We start from the raw sequence: 23006 nt of genomic DNA, 5'->3' as shown, positions 1-23006 counted from the left end.
GGTAGAAGGGCTTTGCACCCTATAGATTTAGCCACAGTGATCTATTGGTGACTCCTCGGTTTGATTACTGCTTCTCATAATTCATAGCAATGAAATATGGTCAAATCCTGAATGGCTCAAACTGGTACAAATGCAGCCATTTGTCTGTTTTGGCCACACAGCAACCTCTGCCCTGGTTCCCTGTTAAATGAACTCTGTATTTAAAGGTCTCTATGCTAATACTCTAGCACTCAGTGGGACTGACCTGACCTACTGAAAGATTGCCTCTCTGCCTTCATGACCATTACCTTCCGCCACAGCTGTGGACCAACTATGAATTATTGCATGTATCAGCCAACAGCATGAGGTTTGCGTAGCAGAGACAGACCATTTGCAGGAACTGCCTGTAGGGTAGGGACTTCAGTGTTCATGGATGACTTAAAAGCCCATCTCTTGGCCTAATGTTCTCACAATAGCTGTTCATATGCGTAGTTTCTATACACACACATCCTACTGTACATTCAAGTTTTATTCCTACAACTGGGGAAGGGAGAATATTTTTGTAAGTTATTATTGTTACTATTTTGTAGTACTGTGTTGATAAGTGTCTATCTAGAAAGAAATTAAAGACTGTTGGATCTAAGAAATTGTGATTTCTCCCCTTCATTCACATACAACAGGGTGTCCATTGGTGTCAGATGGTGCTGAACCTGCAATAGAAGAGGCTAGCTTTAGGGAAGACCAAGACATGAAGGATGACACAGATGGGGAGCTTCCTACAGAAGGTAAACAGAGAGATAGGGAAGATCTGATGATCTGATGCCAGCTAAATGACTTTGATAGATAGTGTTCAATCTGAGCTCTGTAGAGATGTAGCATAAACAGAATCCATTTGCTCACTTCTTGCATCTCAGACTTTAACTTCCAGAACCATGCATTTTTTTTACCTAGTACATACTAATATGAAATACTTACCAATCTGATCAGTTACCAGTGGCTTGGCCAGAAGGATAAATATTCACTGTGCTTTCAGTCAGACACCCCATCTGCAGGATCCTAAATAGTACAAGTTTATTCAATTCAAATCTGTCCTGACATTAGACTCCTGTATCTACATGATATTACATCGTATGGTTTTAGACATTATTCATTGTTTGCTGGACTAATTCTCTATAAAATGCAGGAGGTTCAAGGCTTCACTGAACTCTAAGCAAAAGAATTTCAGCACATTTGTTTATTTGGATAATATTTTAAGTTCTGGTCTCTTTTTTATAATGTAATAATCTTGCACTGATTACATTAACCTTTAATAAAAAGAATTGTTATATTCCAAGAAAAATGATCTCACCTTGTTTATTCAGATGCTTCTGTATAAACTCCAGTTCTTTGGGTAGTGAACTGGGAGTCAAGAAGTGTGATTTGTATTCCTGGCTTTGCCAGTGAGTTGGCATTTGACCATGTGAGATCATGCTGTGTGGTTAAATTTCACTGTCTGTGAACTCGAGATGATGTTTACCTGCCATTGTAAAGTATTTGATCATACTGTAAAATAATTGTTAAAAATGTTTTGGAAATGTTTTATTTTTATTTTTCTAAGAATTGAAAAGTTTTTGGAACTTTTCACACTAATTTTTCAGTCAAGCTCCAAAGAATTGAAGTGTGGTGGTATTACTACTTCAAATCATGTTCTCTTTTTCCTCAGTATCATCCCATTCCATTACTCTCTAATTATATTCCCATTTATCTTCCTATTAAATTCTCTAAACGTTATCCTCACTCTTTGTTCATCACCTACCAGATAACATCTTCCCTCACTAGGTTTATGAATACTTTTGATATTTTTTAAAGTACCTAATGTACTTGGAAGCCTAAAATGCATTTTCAAATGCACAAAAGTCACTTATTCTATTACAGGTTGAACCCCTCTAACCTGGAACTCTCTCATCAAGCAGACTCGGCAATACAGCATGATTTTAGTTATCTGGATGACCACTTATCATTTGTGTGGCCAAGTTTCCCATGGTGCCATAAAGTTTGTTTACAGTCACCAGTCTTGGTGCTCAGTGTTCTGTGCTGTTATTTAGCTGTAATTTACCCCTAAATGTCTTCTAAGAGCCCAGTAAGCAGTGGAAGTGTTGGTAATGTGCTAGAAAACATTGACCTCCCATGGTCCAGCAAATTCTCATGTCTGGCAAGAGTAAAGTGCCAAGGATGCCGGATGAGGGGGGTTCACCTGTAGTACTATTGGCTTCTGTCTCTGTGTAGCAAGGTGGTGTGGTCTTCCACTGCCCTCGAAGCACAAGAGTTCTTCCTGAAGCCTGAGTGAGCAGAGCCAGAGCACCCTTGCCCAGCCCCCCAGAGACTAATGTGTAGAACAAGAAACATGGGATGTGGAGCTCTGAGCTCATTCAGAGGACAGCATCTGGAAGGATCAAATGCCTCTTGCCTGGCTCTTGAGAGGGGGAGCCCAACGGACTGAGATGGACCAGAAGACTGGCCAGACCTGAGCAGCCCTGACCAGACAGAAGAGGAGCTTCCTGCCTGCCACTTGCCCACTACGCAGAAGAGACCAAAGTGCCCAAGGTCCCTGATGACCCAACATGGAACCAAGTACCTACCAATGGGGAGACAGGAAGCAGCCTGGGGGCAGCCAACCCTAGTGGGGCTGCAACACTGCCCAAGCCAATATCAATGTATTGTGGTCTGGATCTCCACTGTGCAGCAGCTAGTGATGCCTGCTTTTAGGGCCTCAGGCTGGGGCACAGTGGAATGGGCAGGCCTGCATACCCTGCACGCCATCCCTCTTAGGGTGGCAGTCTCCCCCTCCCTGGGCCTACACACATGCTGCTAGTTCGCTCAGCTGTATTGAGAGAAGCTGAGCCCTGCATTGACTGCTGCCCCTCTCTGAACCAGGGCGAACCTACATTCTGTGGTTTGCTCAGTCCCTGCTGAGTGGAGCTGAGCCCTGTACTGACTGTGGCTGTATTCTGAAACAGCGTGAGCCTACTTACTATTTGTTTGCTCTCACCCTGCTGAAGAGAACTGAGCCTGAAGTAACAGCCATCTTGCTTTGAATGAAGGACCCCTTAGAGACTGACTGGAGAGAGGTGTTGTGGCCTTCCCTTACCCAGAAGTGGGAGAACCCCAGTAAACACCTCTACATACTGGTACACAAGTTTTACAACAATATAATTTTCTTGACTTCAGTGAACCACCTCCTGAATTGACAGGCTATCAGTTAGAGGAAAATTGGGCCTACAGTATCATGTTAGTGATGCTATCCTGCAGAAAATTCTGGTATTTTAACATTTTCTTTCAAATTTAGACAAATAGTTGAAATGTTTTTAAAAAATCTGGTGTGAAAAGTTCCAAAAACTTTTCATTTGTTAAAAAAAATGTCAAAATAAAACATTTCCAAAACATTTTTAATACTCTTGACATGTTTTAACAACCTGTTTCATGTGGATGAGTTTGACATTGAGATGGCATTCCCCTGACCTGCCATAAGGCCTCATAGGAACTGTAGCTAGGTTCCTCAGGAGTTCATTCTCCTCCATAGCTCAGGCTGATTGTCCAGATTACTCTATGTCCCATGATTCAACACACTCATAGGACTTCCATGGTGTATCATGGCAGTTCAACTAGAGAAGATTCTGGGTTTATGGGGGAGAACACTGGCATGAATTACCTGAACTATAACTCCTACAAAGTACCACAACTCAGGTGGACATAGATTAATTTCAAGCTGACCCAAACCGAAACTGCAATATTTGACAAACTAAAATGTTTCAGTTCAGGACATTCCATCCCAAAAATGAAATACTTGATTTGGATTTTCCTTACAGAAAATGTAGATATTTAAGCAAAAATAAAATTTACCCTTAGGAAATATTGATTTGGGGGAATCCACATTTTCTTCAGCAATAACATTTTGATGGAAATTCTCAACCAGTTCTAATAATTAGCATATATCAACAAGCTGTCACTTCCTCTTTCAAAGTTACTCTGCAATTGTTTCCATTCTGTTAGACATTTACATCAGATTAGTATTTCTGTCCTTCTAGAGATGACTGCATCCTTTACAACCACTTCTGTTATCAGGTAATTTTCATGAAAACTACAGTACCATATGCCTTGTCATATTCTATTTTCAGTAGTTAGAGCTTTCATGTTTTTATATTTATAGCACATGTACTCTGAATAACTTTGGACCTTCCATTTTTGGTAGCCCATGATATAATTTTTAATTGTTGAGATGTTACAGACCCTTCTCCTGCCTTTGGGTGCCAAGCAACCCATTTATATCTGACATGTCGATTAACTCCTCTTGAGTTTCCTACATATTGAGTAAGACATTTTGCTGAACCTCTCAGGAAGAGGCATAGAGAAGCCAAAGTACAAGAGGAAAAGTGGGTGTGGGGAGGTAAAAGTGGCTTGAAGCTGGAGTGGCCTAGTTGTGAAATCAACCCCTACTGTTAGGGGCTATTCTGATTTAGGCAGTCGTGAGGTGTGCACCGCAAGGGCAGCTGTGCGGCAGAGAATAGGTGTGGGGAAGACGTTTTGTTCCCTGAAGTTTCTATACTGGGCTCTTTGAGAGAAATTGCAGAGGAGAATATTCACCATCCCAGCACTGCTCCAGCACCATGAAAATTCCTTTGGGTGCTATTATGTATTCCTTTTAGAAGTCCTATGTGCTGTCAGATTCAAGTAAAAAGGACACAGTGGAGACCACAACCTGCCCCCGACTTTCATTTTTCTCTTGACTGTGGCATATATTTCACTAAGTTATCACCCATTATTAAAAAGAGGATTTACTGAAACTTGGGCTCAGGCTGCATGTGTGTATTAGAGAAGGCAAGTTCTGTAAAATGATTAGTATGGCCTCACGTTTAGTTTCTCTTTAGAATGGTTCCTTTATTTATTCTCATTTTGAATTAGAGAAATGGTGCTCAAGGTCTGTCTGATATAAGGAAGATGAATTGAATGTAGAATGCAAATCTCCAAATACATTTTATTTTATTTTATTTTATTCGCTAGGATTTAGCATCTCTAAACTTTTATGATGTGTACACACAAAACTGAACTGCCCATTCCCAAATATTTGGCATTGTTTGTGCAGAATAAGACATGAGCACCTGGCCTGACTGCCTCTGTCTAATTCTAACACGGCTTCCTTCTGAATATAACTAACTCTCTAATGACTTAATCATTTTTAATATATTGTCTGTGCCTGATGAACTCTATTACTTTCCTCTGTATCTGTTTGGCTGGGTGGACATTCTGCCTGATAAAATTTTAATAGGGCTATGTCTGCTACCAGTTTTCAGAGCCTAAGTGTACTGTTGTTTTTTGACCTCTGTTGTGTTTGTCTGTATGACGATATATATAACATTTTCAAGATGGGGCGGAGAAAAACCCCTTTCAGACAAAATAACTTCAACAAGCAATCAGATTTTTCTGCATATTAATGCTAGTAGAGGTTAACTAATTGTATGTAGCTTGTGATGGGATTGACAGATCCCACACAGAAATTTATTTACATGTATACCGTTGCAGTGTACGGTTGCATCAACACACAGGTGCCACTGTACTGCTTAGTGGAGACTTCACCTACACTGGAGGGAAACCTTCCGCTGTCTGTATTGGTATGCCACATCCCCAAGAAGTTGGAGATATGTAAACAGGAGAAGATTTTGTGTTGTCATGACACAATCTACACCAGCAGTTTGGTCACTGTGCCTGTCCTGAGCAACTTACATAAGCTTATAGTGTAGGCCTGGGCTAAAGGAGTGGAAAAGCAATACTAGGCCAGTAGGGCCCTGCCCCTAATCAGCTGTGGAGCATATTCCAAATGGAGTTGTCATGGTATCCAACATGTGACTCACAACTGAGAGACTGTCAGAAAAGGGGGCAGACACTCCAGGGCTGGTCAGACACTCCACACTGGAAGTGTGTTCTATAATTAAGACTTCGCCAAGCCAGTAGCAACTGCACCTGCCTGAACTACAGTACTAGTCTCACCGGGCTTGTCTACACTTGCCCCCAACTTCGAAGGGGGCATGTTAATCAGGGTGATGGGAGATTACTAATGAAGTGCTGCATTGAATACGCAGCACTTCATTAAGCTAATTCTCCCCCATGACAACTTCCAAGTGTCAGACTTCGAAGTGCTGGCATGCATGTAGCTGTGGGCACTTCAAAGTGCCCACGCTACTTAGTGCCCATTGCTACACACATGCCAGCACGTCAAAGTTTGACCCTTCGAAGTTGCCATGGGGGAGAATTAGCCTCATGAAGTGCTGCATATTCACTGCAGTACTTCATTAATAATCTCTTGTCTCCCTAATTAACATGCACCCTTCAAAGTTGGGGGCAAGTGTAGACCCAGCCACCATGGAGCCACTCACAGTGTGTTTAGGCTCTCCAGGGCATGTTGCCTCTTCGACAAGCTGGACTTCTGTGATGAAAGGTTATAAAAACCAAAAATCAGCTTATGTTAGGTTGCTCCCATCCCCAAAGGGCTAGCCACTTATCCCCAGATCAGTGGATGCTTTAGATCTCACACCAAAAACAGCACTGATAACCAATCCTTTAGTAAACTAAAGATGTGTTATCTTAAAAAAAAAGAAAAAGAAAGATTAAATGGATAACATACATTACAGATAAGGTAGAGTTTGTAAATCCAAATGATTGCAGTGATCTGTCATCTGTTCATTTCCCATTGGTTGCTCCAGGTTTCCCTAAAGGCTTTAGGATCCTTAATATCTAGGAAGATCTGCTCAAAAGAGGACTTGACAGCCTCTTGACAGCAGAGGGAGGCTAGGGCTTAGGTCTCCTGAGGACCAGGCTCTTGATGGGCTGGGTAGTAGTTTGGAGAATCAGAATGCTGGCTGGCTAGAGGAAAGGCAGAACCAGCTGTGGAGTCGGGGAGACTTTGTGGGAAGGGGTAGCCAATCTGAGGACTGAGTTGCTCTACAACACTAGGAAGGAGAACAAACAGAAATGGGAGATGTAATGAATGATACTGAAGCTAGTTTAGAAAATGTAGAAAGTGGTGGCAAACAGGCTACTTGATTAGAGGTTGGAAAAAAAGAGAAGGGTGGATTTGCCTGACACAGAAGAAGGGGCAGCAACGAGTGAGCTGTGAGGAAAGGCTAACTGTGAAATCACTGATAATGGATGTGAAGATAGGGGCTATTACTCCCTGAGGGAGCAGGCTGGTTTCCAAGAATTGCTGGCAATGTAGTCAGAACTAGAAACTACAGGTAGTGACTTATTAGTGGAATGTAAAAACAAAGAAAAGGTGAGGAAATGACTTCAGGTTAAGGGTCCAGGAAAACTGAAAATAAGCTGTCAGCAGCTCAAATTTCTGATGGAAACCAGAGGGTTGTTTATAGTATTCTGATAGAAAAGATTAAAGATGCAGTAAGGGAAGATACACGTAATGGTAAAATGATTTGTGCTAACTGGTTAATCAGCAGGAGGGGAGGTGAAGAAACCCTCGACAGCTGTCATAGTCACAGATAAAGGAGGGCCTCTGCCAAACAGTGACAATAGGGTGTCAGATTTTCTGAATTAAGCCATTATGCTTCCTCAGATGCTACAGCTGCCAAAGGTTTCCATGTGTGGCAAATAATTGTAAAAGGAAAATGAGAAGCGTTAAATGTGGAGGAGAGCATTCATCTGACAGTTGTGTAAGGGGTAGAATTAAAGTGTAGCAACTACGGAGGAAAACGGTAACAAAAATATACAGAAATGGAGAAAATTTAGATCACAGGAAACATGCTCGAAAGCTGTTAGGAGACCCTGTGAAAAAAAGAGGAGGAAGAGAGGGAGCACAATAAGTAGAAAGAAATCATGCAGCAATACAACTGTAAGAAGTGTTAGAAGTGAAATTGGGGATAAAAAAATGATGTGATGTTTATGGCAGTGGTTCCCAACCCTTTCAGTAACTGGACACACTTCAATGAGACAATTCCATGGCACACCCACTTCTTTCCACTGAATCAGTTGGTCATAACCATTATATTTACTATGGTCATTGCCTTCCTAGAGATATCTGCAATATAGCAGTGCATACAACAAGCTGGACAAGGATCAAATGGAATGTTGAAAGTATCAGTGGTTACTCGATTTCTTGTTCTGGTGGAGGGAGAAAGGAGGACGCAGCTCCAGAGAGCAGGCTTCCCTCCCCACCAGGCTGTTGGAACAGGATGCAGCCTTGCTGCTTGAGCCCCAGGTCCCGTGGAGCTGTCAATTTCTCCCCACACAATGCCCTTTGCAGAGCAACACCAAGGGGAAATTAACAAAATTTCATGGCACACTTGGACAGTTCTCATGGCACACCAGTGTGTCACGGCACACTGGTTGAAAACCACTGGTTTAGAGAGAAAAAAAAGAATATAATGTTGGCCATACCAGGTCAGACCAATTGTCCATCTACCCCACTTTTCTGCCTCTGACAGTAGCTAATGCCAGATGCTGCAGAGGGAATGAACAAAACAGGGCAATTTTGTGATCCATCTCCTGGCATCCAGTTTCAACTTCTGGCAGTTGGAGGCTTAGGAATGCCCAGCACATGGAGTTGTGTCCCTCAAACCATTACTTGGACCGCAGGCATACAAAATGACACAAAACAAAAACTAAACTATGTCCACTATAATGATCAAAATTTCCTGGTAGGTGAAGTGTGAAAAGTGCAGCATGAGAACATTGGAGAGGTTGATATTAGGATATTTACTTCATACATTTTTATATATGATCTCACAATGTGTCTTAACAGTTACAAAATTTTGTCTCCTTGAATCTCAGTATCTACTGTTATCTCACACCCTCGCTCATTATCTGATTCTCTCATAATTTCTTGCAACTATGAAAACTTAAATCTATGAAAATGGGGAAAAAATGCTTTGTCAGTTACAACCCATCACCTCTTTGGGACATTGTGACTCTGTAGCCAAATCCAAAGAACCACACTTCTTCTCAGGGCAGTATTACCTGATGGCCTGTCACAGGGCAATCCTTCTGGACAGGGCAGCATGGCCCAGTGGCCAGAGTCCAAAAGGCCTCTCTCCTGTTCAGTCTGGCATGATGCAGCAACTGGAGTCAATAGGGTTCCCCTCCTGCGCAGAGCTATGCAGCCTGGTGGTGTAAAGGGGAGTGGGCACCATCCAGGGCTGGGTTGGAAGACAGGGGGTACTTAGGTCCTCCTTACTCCACCAGGCCCCAGCTCATGGCCTTATCAGCAGCAAACATATCTGACAGTGGGATACTGGGGATCCCTGCTAAACATGCTGACTTTGTTACATAATGACATCTAGACCATTGTCTGGTTCCCCTGAGTTTTTGCTCTGTAGTATGCAGGCCCTCTGGTTCTCTGGGTAGGCGTCAGATAGGGTTTCTGAAGACTCCTTCCCCTCATGGGTTTCTGAAGACAAAAATGTACTCTGGGGGGTCTTGGCGTACCTGGCCTCTGTGTTCTGGGGAGAAGCCTACAACACACCTCGTTGTTCCCTGTTGGTCGGGTGAGACTGAGCTGAGCTGAGCTGAGCTGCTCCCTCTTTTCCTATGGGTTGAAGCATGATGAGCAGGAAGAAGAGGGTATGGCCTCCTCAGTCCATAATATATAACTAACCCTTTCTGACCCAGTCCAGGGCAAGTGTACCCATCACATGCTTAAAATACAGAAACATATATTGTGTGTCAAAATTGTTTAAAATAATGAAAATTGAATTCTTACAAGAGTAATTATAATCCTGTAATCTGAACAGCTAATGGAGATTCTTGCTTAGATCAAATAGCGGGGGCCTTTTGGAGCAGAGGACCTGAGCTTATCTCTATTCTCCCTGTTCCAAATAGCATTTTTGTAAAATATAGTGATAGCCAGATGTAACTAGATGGCTAAATATTTCCTGTTGCATTAACAAAGCTCTAATCTCTTCTTTTTGCTGCAAATGTTACCATGGGAAGATTCATTTATTTATGGCTTCTTACATTGTAATGAAGCGTTATGTAGCCATAAAAAGATTTGAGGTACTGTCATTTTGTCTAAAAAGAGAGACAATATTTTAATAGGACCTTAATCCTGTTCATAAAGCAATTCCCACTGATAGTGGGAGATCAAGGGTGTTTTATTGTATCTTTGAGGCAGGAGTTCTCCAAAATTAGACATGTCTGGTCAGGGCTTATACTATTCAAGTAGTTAACTTATGGCATGAGTTAAGTTCCTCCAAGGAATCTAACTGTATCTATATTTTGCCTTTGCTACAGTTTATCTCCATAGTAACGTATTTGTTCCCATGGAGAAAGAAGATTTTGAATTAAGCCTGAAATTTTTAATCTACAGATTGTGGCTTTTATGGAATAATTCTGGATGAAAGAGCACAAAAAGAGACAGAAAATACAACTATTGGCCAGAGCATCCTTCACCCCCCTCATAGATATAAACAATCCTTTGATCTTTCTTTTTGCTGATGTTCAGACTGGGAGCAAGTTTATATACATGACTTTAGCAGCTACTGCAAAATCTGTTGCTTTTTTTTTCATTCCAGCTTCGAAGGTTCACTAATTGTGATATCAAATAGAGATACAAATTTTTGGTGAGAAATTAAGATCTTAGTTTAAAAATAATTCAGGGGAAAAATAGTACAAGATAACTTTTTGAAGACTTTCAAGATAAAACAGGTCCTCTTCTGATTGTCTGCTGTAAATTATGGCTGGTATCACTTGCTATGCATACTTTCTGTGGTTCACTGTTTGTCACACATGGCAATAATATAGCCAATGTGGCTTTTTATTGTATGGTAGCAGAGCACAAACAATACAATTGTTTTAAAGCTTTAATTGCTTTTTAACATTTTATAGTTATTTCAGTGCTAGTGAAACAACTGATTTTTGCTTAAATTTATTCAACACAATTTAGATAAACCCAGAAAAAATATTTTATTCTAAAGTTTCTAAGTGTAAAAATAACAAATGACAATGAGAAAAATTTGAACATTCTGTTATTTTATAGTAAGATTTCATGTATCAAATGAGCATTCTTTGTAACTTTAGAGGCAAAATGATTCACTTCAATTTTTACTAAAACCATTTCAGGAATTAACATAGAATTGCCAAGTTTGTCTGACCAAAATCAATCTTTTTAAATTGCACAATGTATCAACACTGAAAAAGCCATGTATAAATTAGCATAAAAGAAATACCTCATTTTGGTGGTGGGGCAGGAAAATATGAGGCAGTTAACCTACCAAATTCAACTTACATGATAGCAGCAAATATTTACCATCACTGTTTTATATTACTGCTACAAAGTCAAAGCATTTGTGTAATAGTGTGACAGGCCAAACATCCTCATCAACTGGAGATAATGGGGCTTTCAATTTTATGCCAGCTATTCAAGTCTCACATCTGATACTCAAAAAGTTTCCACAAATTCTAACCTGTTCTTTCTCTCTGTTCCTTTGGCTTGTACTTTTGTTAGGCATTTCCCATCTGCCTGCCCTACAATCTTTAAATAGGCAGAATATTCTGGTGAAAAGAATGAATATTGTTATTCTTTCTGCACATTCTTTCCCAGTGACACCATTTCCACATTTGTGCTGGCATGAGGATTCTCTGACAAAAAGCATACAGTCCAGGAGAAAATATGGACCTGTTTATATAACAGTGAGTCACACTGCTGTATTTCAAGCATAGGCAGCAAACAAAAAGGAGAGAATAAGCTGATGGTGATTTAGTTGATAACTTTAGACAAAGGCTGTATCAAGATACTATTGTCTCTCTGACAGTACAAAGGCATGATCACTTACAAGAAATGCATTATATCATTAGCCAATAAAAAATTAAAAAAGAAAAAAGCCCTCTACTTGGCATGATAAACATGTACAGTTATGGAAATAATTTCTAGATACACATTAGGGCACTACACTTAAGTGGTATAAAATAACTCAGTTTTTAAATAGATAAATATATAATGTTTTTCATCCTGAAGGGGATGATATTTAAAAAAAAATAATGCCTGGCCTTCACACAAGAGGAAAGCAGAATGGAGCTGACAGCCTTTGTGGGCCCCTGTGCAAAGTGGGGGGAAGGGGCTGGCTCTGTGGGCCCGGAAGGGGCAGGGCCTCAGGTGGAAGGACCCCATCTGGGGCAGACAGCCCTCACTGCCAACCAGAGCATGGAACTAGGGCCCTTCTCTTTCCCCAGAGATATGCAGAGCATGTAACACTACCTTCCCGCAGCAATTCAAAGGGCTTAGGGCTCCAGCCACCACCTCTGCCATAGTAGTAGCAGCCCTGCCTGGGAGTCCCAGACCCTTTGAATCAGTGGGCCCCTGGGCAATTGCCCCATTGCCTGCCCTCCCTTCACCCTGCTGCACCCCATCAGCAGGGCTGGCAAAAGCTAAAGCTATCAGACATGGGCAACTAGCACAGTGGTTTGAGCACTGGCCTGCTAAACTCGGGGTTGTGACCTCAGCCCTTGAGGGGGCTATTTAGGGGTCTTGGGCAAATAAGGGGGTGGGGGAAAGGGATGGTGCTTGGCCCTGCCAAGAGGGCAGGGGACTAGACTCAATGACCTCCTGAGGTCCCTCCCAGTTCTATGAGGGGTGTGTGTGACTGTCATAATTATTAGATTGTTAATTAACAATTTCTAACTTTGAGCATAACCATTTAAAGAAGGCTAAATAGTCTTAATCTAGGAAAAAGCATACATGCAACTTCAGTGGTGCTTAGTTACAAATAAACACCTCTTTCCCCAAAGACAGAGATAGAAAGTCTGCAGTATGTATGCTGCATCTCAAGTTTTTAGTCTATTTTACTTGATCTCTCAGGTGCTTGGGCATCTCTGAAATCAGCCCCTAGCAGAATTTCAAGCCGTTTTTGAAAATTTGAGGTTCAGTGCAGAGAAAAGGATTTTTCTCTGGCAGAATCCACTTAATGCTTGTCATGGATACTTACAAAAAACAAAAAAAAAGATTTTCAGCGGGAAACTGAAGACATGTTATAGTTCTTTTCAACACACAGGCTATGTCTACACTAGCCCCCCCCTTCAAAAGGGGGATGCTAATGAGACACTTTGGGATATGCTAATGAGGCAATGCAATGAATATGCAGTGCCTCATTAACATAATGGCTGCCATGGAACTTCAGAAGTGTCGCGTTTGATCACCCACGGCTCCTCTACACGGGGTTTGGTTATAGGACTAAGGGGATTTTGAAGTGTGAGGGGTCCTTTCAGAAAGGACCCTGTGTAGACGAGCCATGTGCAATCCAGAGTGGCACTTTCAAACTGCCATGACTGCCATTATGCTAATGAGGTACTGCATACTCCAAAGTGTCTCATTAGCAAGTGTCTCATTAGCATCCCCCTTTCAAAAGGCAGAGGGCTAGTGTAGACATAGCCATAGTGTTTGAATCTCTAATATCCTGATACTTCCATTCACAAAGGAGTAGAATCATGAATGCTTGCCAAATGGCAGAACAAAATTAAAATTAAGGCAGAGAATCCTGAAAGACCAACAGCACTGGAATTATTTGTAGGGTGGGGAAGTTGAGCTGCACCCCTACCTTCCAACACACACACGCACTTCTTCATGTGCTTTACTGCCACTGGCTGGGGTCAACCCTAGGGTTGCCAACTCTCTCAGACCAGATGCTATTGCCATATATGGGATGTGGTACATCTAGTACAGGAGAGGTGGCAACCTAGCCACAGCTGGAGGGAGCTGCTGAGCTCCAGATCAAGGCCAGGAGAAGAGCCCCAGGCTGGTGATGGGATCCTGAGTGGAAATGGAGCTTTCAGGGACGGTGGTCTGGGCCACAGGGATGGCAGGCTGAAGATCCCACATGGATGGCAGCTGGTAGGATGCCAGGGCCCGGGGGTGGGGGGCGGGATGAGGAGCAGGGTAGTGCAGCTGGTGGGGCAGCAGGACCCTGAAGGAGCCACTTGGATGCTAGGCTTCAGGACTACAGAGCTGGTGGTGGGGTGGCAGCAGGGCTGGTCACTAGACCTAGGGAAGCTGGGTCCAAAACCTGGGAGTGCTGCAGCATGCCCCTGCCCAAACACAGCTCTACTTTCCATGCATATGTGAAAAAAAAAAACATTTTTAGAACAAGCAACTACATAAAAAGAAATATTTGAAAAAGCAAAATCAACAATCAGCAATCAGCTCACTATGTTACACAAAACTGAGGTGGATAATATACTGAATCTACCATTTAAAAAAATACAAAATAAGGGGAATGCACAGCAATGAAATCATATTGTACAAGGAGTAGAATTATCAGGTTTTCATGCTAAAAGAATATTTGGAGACCCATCGGTTAACTTTATAAAGCTATAGTTAAATAAACTTCCTCTTGTTTAAATCAGCAACTCTTTAAAAATATGGAAACATCATTAGAGACACCCATGGGAATTTTATGTGTTTTGGATCACATAACGAGTAATGCCTTTTGCTTATAATCGTATTGGAAGCTAATGTGTACCAAAGTCTGTGACATGTATGATTTACGTACGAAGGTACACATATACCGTAACTCGTTAATCTGAAAAGTGGGTCTGTCCCACAAAAGCTCATCACTTAATAAATAATTTTGTTAGTCGTTAAAGTGCTACGTGACTACTGTTTTGCTTTGTTAGAATACAAACTAACATGGCTACCTCTCTGCTACTGCCTAAAGGGGGTCATTCTCTTATTTATAAAACTGTGGCAACATATATTTTACATAGAAACAAATACTATTCTGTTCTATATAGCGTCTTAAGCTGTGCTCGCCGCCATTGTATCTGAGCACCCTTCAGTAATTTACGTAATATGACTAATGTCTATCATGTGGTGTTGGGTTTTTTTATCCTCTCCCCAGGAGGAGAAGTGTGTGTATAGAAATGTCTTGGTTTTGTATTTCTTTTTTAATATTCATGTTGCTATGTACTTATGTTAAAGATAGGATGAAGGAATGTGCCTTGTACTTGGGTGGAAGATGGTGAAGTTTGTGCTATTTTTTTAATGGTCTTGGACTGTTCCGTGAGAAAGTTCCATCTCCTGTACAGATTAACTTTAATCTTATTACAGGCTACATCTACACAGCATGCTGCCGCCAGCAGGGTCATGCAAATGAGGGCACTGAACAATGCAAATGAGGCACTCATTTACAAATAGTGTGCCTCATTTGCATACACTTCTGCGATCGCTGTCCTGGCACAGGCTTCAGTCACCACAAAACAAGCTGTGTAGATGAGGTTCTGTCGACCAACCCCCCCGGCCATGTCAACAGCCCCTTATCCCTCATTTTTGTCAGGGACCATTTCTATCTAATAAAGTATTGCTCCAAAATTCAGTATGTTGCAGCATTGACTGGTGTCTGAGAACCAGAATCCAATCTTTCATGAACACTCTTGCTCAGCAAGATGTTTCCTTAGTGAATGGATACAGAGTCTCTTTCTCCAGTCTATGCTATATTGAGTCAGTCTTTTGTCTTTCTTCCCAGAAAAGGTTATCTGCTGGCTGTTATAATGTTCGCCGTTATCTTTGATGGTTTTCAATCGGCTTTTCAGGTTTGGTGCATAATAGACAATTGAGACATTATATAATCAGATAGGCAGGTGGGGATAGGGGTGTACAAACTCCCTCCCACTTGAATGGGCCAGCACTGAGACACATCATTCCCTGATGACTCACTTTCACTCCAAGACCACAAGAGCATAATTTTCAGTGTACTTGCATTATTCCTTATACATCAACTCTGCAGAAAACTCACAATGCTTATATGCATCACCAAGTTACAAGCTTCCAGTAGAAATCTCAAATGCTAAGCTTCTTGGGCAAATACCATGAAAATGGTATATTGGATATAGTGAGTTTGTCAGATCTGAGGCAGGAGTTTCTTATAAAAAATAACAATAAGTCCTGTGGCACCTTATAGACTAACATATTTTGGAGCATAAGCTTTCATGGGCAAAGACCTGCTTCTTCAGATGCATGAGTCAGATGCATTTGCCCACAAAAGCTTATGCTCCAAAGTATCTGTTAGTCTATAAGGTGCCACAGGACTTCTTGTTGTTCTCAAAGATACAGACTAACATGGCTATCTCTCTGATACTTGTATTTCTCTGATACTAGTGAATTCTTTGCCCATTGGCACCAAGTGACCATGATGTCACATGTCAATAGGCATGTCATGGCTTTGAGATGTTCATTTGTAGACATCAGGATGGATTTTCCCTAGAGCTAGCTAGGAAATTGTCTCTTTGTCTGCGGTCCTCTGTTTTCTTTCAGTAGAGATTCATCTTGAATAACAAATATTTCAAAACTTTAGAAATCCCATAACATACCCCAGGGATTTAATATAGTAGTTTTCTATTGAATCCATAGCACTGCAGCAGCAAAGTAATATTTCATATTTTTGCAGGCCTATTTCAAATGACAAGTATTTTGAAGGGTACTTTTTATAAAATATTTTTTGTTTTATGTGTGCACATTATTATTATTGGTAGTACTAACTAAGCACTGACTCTGTGCTCTGCAGTGTGCAGAACAAACAGGAGGCAAGGGTTCCTTGCCCCAAGAATTTATGCTCTAAACCCTTAATCCTGAAAATACTTTCTCATTTACAAAACTGTAGATCCCACTGAATGCAGTGGTACTTTCATTAGCACACCCATAGGACAATATTGTGCCATTTTGACAAAGCCCTGTGGTAGGAGAGGTGGAGCAAAGCCATGCTATTCCATGGGGAGAACTGAGAGAAGATTAAAGAAGGCACAGCTTTCTTCACCTGATGCACTGGCCCTGCTTTGCTGGCCATTGTGTAGGTGCATGGGATGGGGAGCAGAATGATAACCCCCTTCTTTCCCTATCCAGATAATTCAGAGGAAAGGAAAAGAGAGGACAGGCAGTCCCTGCTGACAATCACTGTAATTACTGTGCACTCTTGAGCACGATGCAGGAAGGAGATGAAAAGAGAAAAAGAGACCACTTTGTGTGTCAGAATGTCTTCTCTCCCTCCCTCCCCCATGGATGCAAGGCCCTGGGCTAATAAAAGCCTGGCCCAGAGTTAGCAGGCCAGATTAGCAAAACAACTAGGATTTTGGGCTTCATGGAAGAAGTATGTTTCTGGAGCGATTTTCAAGAGAACAAAGTGGAGGCATGATGGGAGGCTAGGCCAGGAAGGGAGTTCCCAGTTACATTCCAACGCATCCAAATAAATATTTAGCAGATGTCTTGGTTTAAGTGTTAAATTTCTATTTAATTTGTCTGTGGATGACCTGAAAGCTCATTCCTCTAACAAATATTCTCTACACTGTTGGAACTAAAGTCCACAAACCACACACAAGAATAAATCTAGTAGTTCAAATTGTAGCCCTTGGCTGCCACCTAAAGGTTTCATATTTTGCTTTAAAGGGACACCATCAACTTCAGAATCACACTTGATGCATGGAAAATATTTCCTTCCTATTTTTACATCAACAGATAAGGTCACCATGGCTGCAAAAGGTTAGAGGGACAAAACCGACATGAATAAATCTCACAATGTTCACGTATCTCACAGCCGTTCAAAAAGAATGACTCTTCCCATCTTCACAGCCTCTGCATTTGTGATAACGGACCTAAAAACAGGAACAAATTTCTGATCACACCAATTGACAAAATAAATGTCACGTCTTTAAGCAACAGACAGCTCTTGAGCTAATTGAGGGCCAAATTGCAAATGGGCTAAGCAGAGGAGGAACGCAGTGTGCAGTGGCAGAGTTAGACACCTGCAGGGCATGTCATCACAGGGGGCAGTGAGGGTCCAGGTGACATAGTGATAGTGTTACTTGGCCCTGATGACAAACACAGGTGAAGTGGACTACAATATACATGGATTATAAATGTGAAATATACCCTGCTTGTGTGGTGGATGCTATTTTTTTAGAAAAATTATATCTTCTGCTCAATTAGAAGCCCCGGAATTGACCTTTGCAGAGAGTCCCCATGAAACAATGCCATTACTTGCAGCTGCCAGGCACAGTTACAATCTCTGCACTCTCCATAGATCAGGGACTGCTGTCATGTGTCCTCTGGAATGCAATCCCTCAGTAACTCTGGCTAAGCCTCATGCCTCACTGTGCCTCATTTCCCTACCTACAGTCAGGAGCTAATAATACCTGCCAACCTTGGAACCATCTGATATCTATTGTAAATTAGGACAGCACTCTATTAAAAGTCAGTTTTATACATGGAATCTTATAGGTTTAGGTAACTTACAAAAGAGGGGCATGGATCAGTGTTTATGTCATGCCCCCTGCCAGCACACAGACTGGGCTGGGGAAGCTAGTGACCCAAGTAGTGGACCAAATTCAGTAATGAATACTGATCACATACCATCCGAGGAACATTGTGCATATCCTAAGAAAAACTTAGTTAAAATGTTTTGAGCAATGCTGCAGGTATTATTCAGATCGTACAGTCAAATATAGAGCTACCTCTCCAGACTGGATAACCTGCAACAGTGAATCTCGTACTATGATCCTTTCATCACCACTGGTCCACAGAGCTTTTCCAGTGGACTTCAGAGTTTTGAATGGGGAATTAAAATGCTGGAGAGAAGGTCCCATAAGGAAATGACTAAACAGGGCTAACTGAAGCCAGAGAGGATAGGTGAGCCACTTGGCCTTCACATCAAGTGCAAAGGGGACCTCAAATTTAGACATTTGTGAATTGTTTGGTATTTGATAAGTTTTGCGACTTGTTTTTATGCACATCCCCCAAAAATTAGTGCAAATGTACAGAAAAAGGCTCTGGATTATTAATATTCAAATTATGTCTGACTCATTTTGGTGCCTTACTTAGTTTTCATATGTCATCTTTTATTTATATTATGGCTAGGGGCCTCAAAAGCTGGAAATGGCCTGGGCCACTCTGGATCTTTGAAAGGGGCTGCTACTGATCTAATCTATTGTTTATAATAAAAGTTACACTTTCCTTTACTGAATTAGAGCTGTTATAATGCACAGTTTTTTTATTTTTATTAATTTGAAAGAAAGAAAGAAAGAAAGAAAAAGAAAGGCCATAGGTTAAAAGCATTGTTGGAGAAATAAGAACTCTTTTTCTACCAACCACTAAAGGCTCTGTCTAGCATGGTATTAGTTGTAAAGCTAATCCTGATTCACAAACCCAAATCTACTTTGCTTCTGTACAGAGACTAATTCTTTATTTTTGGTCTACCCTTTCCTCCTCCAGGAATGACACCTCTCGTGTTCTCATGAGGAAGTGGATTGACCTTCTGGCAATGATGTTGTACAAAGAAATAAATCATGACTCCGCAGAGAACTGGTGGCTTTCACCCACTTGTGGGAACATGCTGACTTATATCACCACTTTAACTCTCTGTTGTAAAAATTAAAATCCTCAAGTTTGCAATGAATGTAGAACTGTTCATGTTCAAGATCTGGCAATTACAACATGCTCTAATCCCTCTCTTATCCTGGGGCAGTTAGTGACAAAGAACAAAACAAGTAGCTACTGTGTTCTTATCTTACCTGTGCTCCATATAACAAGGAGAGCGTCTAAACTTTCATGTTGAAAAAAATGCATGAGATCATGTTTGCCTTAGTATATTGTAAAACCTTTTACCCCCTTCTCAGAAAGAATGCACAGATTATAGAGTATCCTGCTACATTGATCTAATATGGTCTGTCATTTCTTTCTTTTTGTTGTTATGTGTAAGGTACCTCTCACTACGACATCTTTTCCAGATTATGGTGCTGATTGGTTTCTCAGTTGCACCAATTTTATACTAGTATTGTTCCATTTAACTAAACAGCATTACTCATGATTTATACCAGCGTACATTAGAACTCAGTCAAGCCCTATATGCCTCCAGCCACATGTTATATCCTATGCTATTTGAAGGAAGAAAGCTGAAGCTCCCATAGGAACAGCACCTATCCTTTCTTATGTTGTCTTTTGTCCATTCCCCATGTATTTTTTTTTCAGTACGTTTCGTAGTGTGATGATCATTAAATTCCAGAATTCCTGTGTTACTGATCACACCCACCCCGGCATCTCATCAGGATAACAAAATAAATTATTCATGGAACAGGGGAAGTTTAAAAGATTCAAAGATATTTGGGGGGAGGGGGATAGAAGGGATAATCTAGTCTAATGTCCTACACAACACTGGCCATAAAACCTCACTGCAACTAATTCCATAATTGCTGTTTGAATTATTCCACATCATTTAGAAAAATATCCACTCTTAAGTACTGCAAGTGATAGAGAATATTAGAGGGGAAAAGTTCAAATCAGATGCTGTTGTGTTTGTTCAGATTTAAATTTTGGGTCACCTCCCCAAATTTCTTTGTAGTCTTTGGCTACGTTTAGATTAGAGGGATTTGTCAGCAGAAGTTTTTGTTGGAAGAGATCTTCCGACAAAACTTCTGTCGACAGATCGCAGACAGACCACAGGGCAGGTCGAAAGAGCAATCCACTCTGTCGACCGAGAGCGGCCTGACTGCCCAGTTGGCTGTTCTGTTGGCAAGAGAGCTAACTGGAACCACAGTAGACAGGGTTGCCTGGTGTCTTGGAAGCCCTTTCTGCCAACAGAAGCCCCCCCGGAACATTCAGACCGTTTTTTAGTTGACATCTCTCTGTTGGTAGAGGTGTTCTTCCACGTGGCAAGTGGGGTACATCTGTTGACAAAAGTGCTGCATTCTGTCATCTTACTGTCGACAGAACGCCCTTGGGAATCTGGATGCCATTTTGTCAACAAAACCCTCCAGTCTAGGCGTAGCCTTTTGCTTCTACTTGTACCCAAAAGTTCTCCAGTCTGTTACCCCAGCTAGAACTTGCATGGTGGTCATATCTTCCATTAACAACATTTTAAATTGTTATTAATAGTTTACATCTCATTATATTGCTAAAAGTACTTTCAGTGTGACGTACACAATTGAGGATCTAGCTCCTGATTTATAAGTAGCTATATGCTTTCACCATGTCATAGCCAAAAATCCTTCAGAGTTTGAGATGATTGTCTTCCATGGATAGTTGGTTATTGCTGATGGATTCTCAGGTGGCTAATGAGACCAATCCAAAATCCACAGATCTCATTTCAATTAGCACAGCTGTTTCCTAGTGGAAGTGTGTGTGAGCGTGATTATTGAATCAGGCTGTAGTGTAACACATCCTCTCGTCCTTTTCTGTTTCTTCATTTTCTGTTGTCTTTGTGGGGTCTTGAAATTCTGGGATCCTTGTCACAAGGTCCTTCTCCACATTAATTGGTTGAGGGTTCGTGTTTCCCTTGAGTTTATATTGATGTTGCATTTCTTCATGTTGTCTTTGAAATGTTCCTTTTGCACTCCTCTCATCCATTGGCCATGGCCCAGCTATGAGACTTTGACCTGCTTTGGGAATCAATTGTCTGACATTTGAATAACATGATTAATCTGACAGAGTTGATGGTGAGTGATGGTAGCTTCAATGCTGGAAATTCTGGTTTGGGACAAAACACACATGTTTGTGTGTCAGTAATCCCACTTGATTCAGAAGATCTTGCAGGAGTCACTGTTGATATTGATTAAGAGCCATGAGGTGTCTACTGTACATGGCCCAGCTTAACAATGGTCTGGTACACAAGAAGCCTGGTTTGATTTTTGACATCATAATCTGCAGACACTTTTCCTCAAGCATCCAAAAGCTGCTCTGGTATGTTGGAGGGGAATTGCCTGATATTTTCTAGGTTCTTTTTGTTGATCTTGATTGTGGGAACAGGGTCCTAGTGGTAGAGCACTTTAGTTTTCATTGTGTTGAACATGAAGCCTAGTTGGTTGTAGGCCTCAAAGAAGATGCTGACTTTTTTTGGTTTAAGGTTTTCCTATTTGGAGAGCTGGGAATAGCTTAATGACTTATTTAAGAATAGTCTTTGTCAAGATTTGGAGGCAATTGAGTTTTAAGAACTTGTCATCCATTCTGTATTGGATGTCAGATCCCGAGGGGATCTTGTCAGCAATGGGAAGGAGGATGACAGCAAGGAAGGTGGAAGAGAGTGCTGGAGCAATGACACAGTCTTGCTTGACTTCTGTCTTGACTAGGAAGAGGTCCATTGTGGATCCTTTGCTGATGACCACGGCAAATATTTTGTTGTAGAGCAACTGAAGGAAAGTAACAAATTTTGGCCAGTGTCTTTTAACAGGGAGACACATTTCAGACCAACATCCAATATTCCTTGACAGAATGAGAATGGTTATGCAATAGAAAGGGAACAAAGATAATTGAAGGCTGGCATCCTGTGTCAGCATGCACCTGCTTTCATAGACCCTGAGAGACATTATCTCTTCATTCACCTGCACTGCACTGAGGACTTTCAGAAACGGTAGGATCACTATACATCTGGAACATTACCCTCAATCTTGCAGCCTTAGGTGAACCTACCAGGAGTGCAGGGCTGATGTTGGCATTGATCTCGGGATCATGAGAATATTCAAGTCACTCCACCACATAAAGTTCATGATCCACTGGGACAGACTTTTATTATGTATACACAGATGGACTTAGTGTAATCTTGTCCCCACAACGGACCCCAAAGTTCTCTCTCTGTTCAAATATTAATAAGCACATCAGCTATGTTTAGAGACTGCTATCCCAAACTGGAGAATGAAATTAGGAACCAATGAACTGCTATATGGTGTTAAACCCATCGTCCATCTGATACAGTACCCTGTGTCCACTAGTGGCCTGTACCACATGTTTCTGAGGATGGTATTAAACCACTACAAAGAATAATTATACAATAGTATGTCTGAGGGGTTATTTCTTACTTACCCCACAAAAGTGAGGCTTTGCTGTGCTATGTGCTGCACACACGTACCTGCAAACGTGGTTCCTATACCAAAGAAATTACAGTCTAAAAAGATTAGCGGCATTTGGTGAGAGAGAATAGACAGAGGCAATAAAATATATCTACACTTTATATGCATAGGCATTTGGAATAGTTATGTAAGTCAGTAAATAATGATTTCTCCACATTTCTCTCCATTGCTGGATT

The 23006-nt window shown here is 41.4% G+C and overlaps 1 long non-coding RNA gene across 1 annotated transcript in view; it reads right to left on the bottom strand.

Moving 5' to 3' along the window:
* LOC142007953 (uncharacterized) overlaps nt 1-23006 on the bottom strand; it is a 50309-nt gene that overhangs the window by 10479 nt on the left and 16824 nt on the right. The window contains exons 2-3 of the long non-coding RNA XR_012644046.1: nt 17512-17589; nt 955-1035 (exon numbers count right to left, since the gene is read on the bottom strand). This is a non-coding gene — a long non-coding RNA (uncharacterized LOC142007953). The remainder of the gene's footprint in view (nt 1-954; nt 1036-17511; nt 17590-23006) is intronic.

The sequence above is a fragment of the Carettochelys insculpta genome, chromosome 2 (genome assembly GCF_033958435.1).
Source record: "Carettochelys insculpta isolate YL-2023 chromosome 2, ASM3395843v1, whole genome shotgun sequence".
NCBI classification, from domain to species: Eukaryota; Metazoa; Chordata; order Testudines; family Carettochelyidae; genus Carettochelys; species Carettochelys insculpta.
The sequence above is the reverse complement of the archived record's forward strand: the minus strand, read 5'-3'. Positions and strand labels throughout refer to the sequence as shown.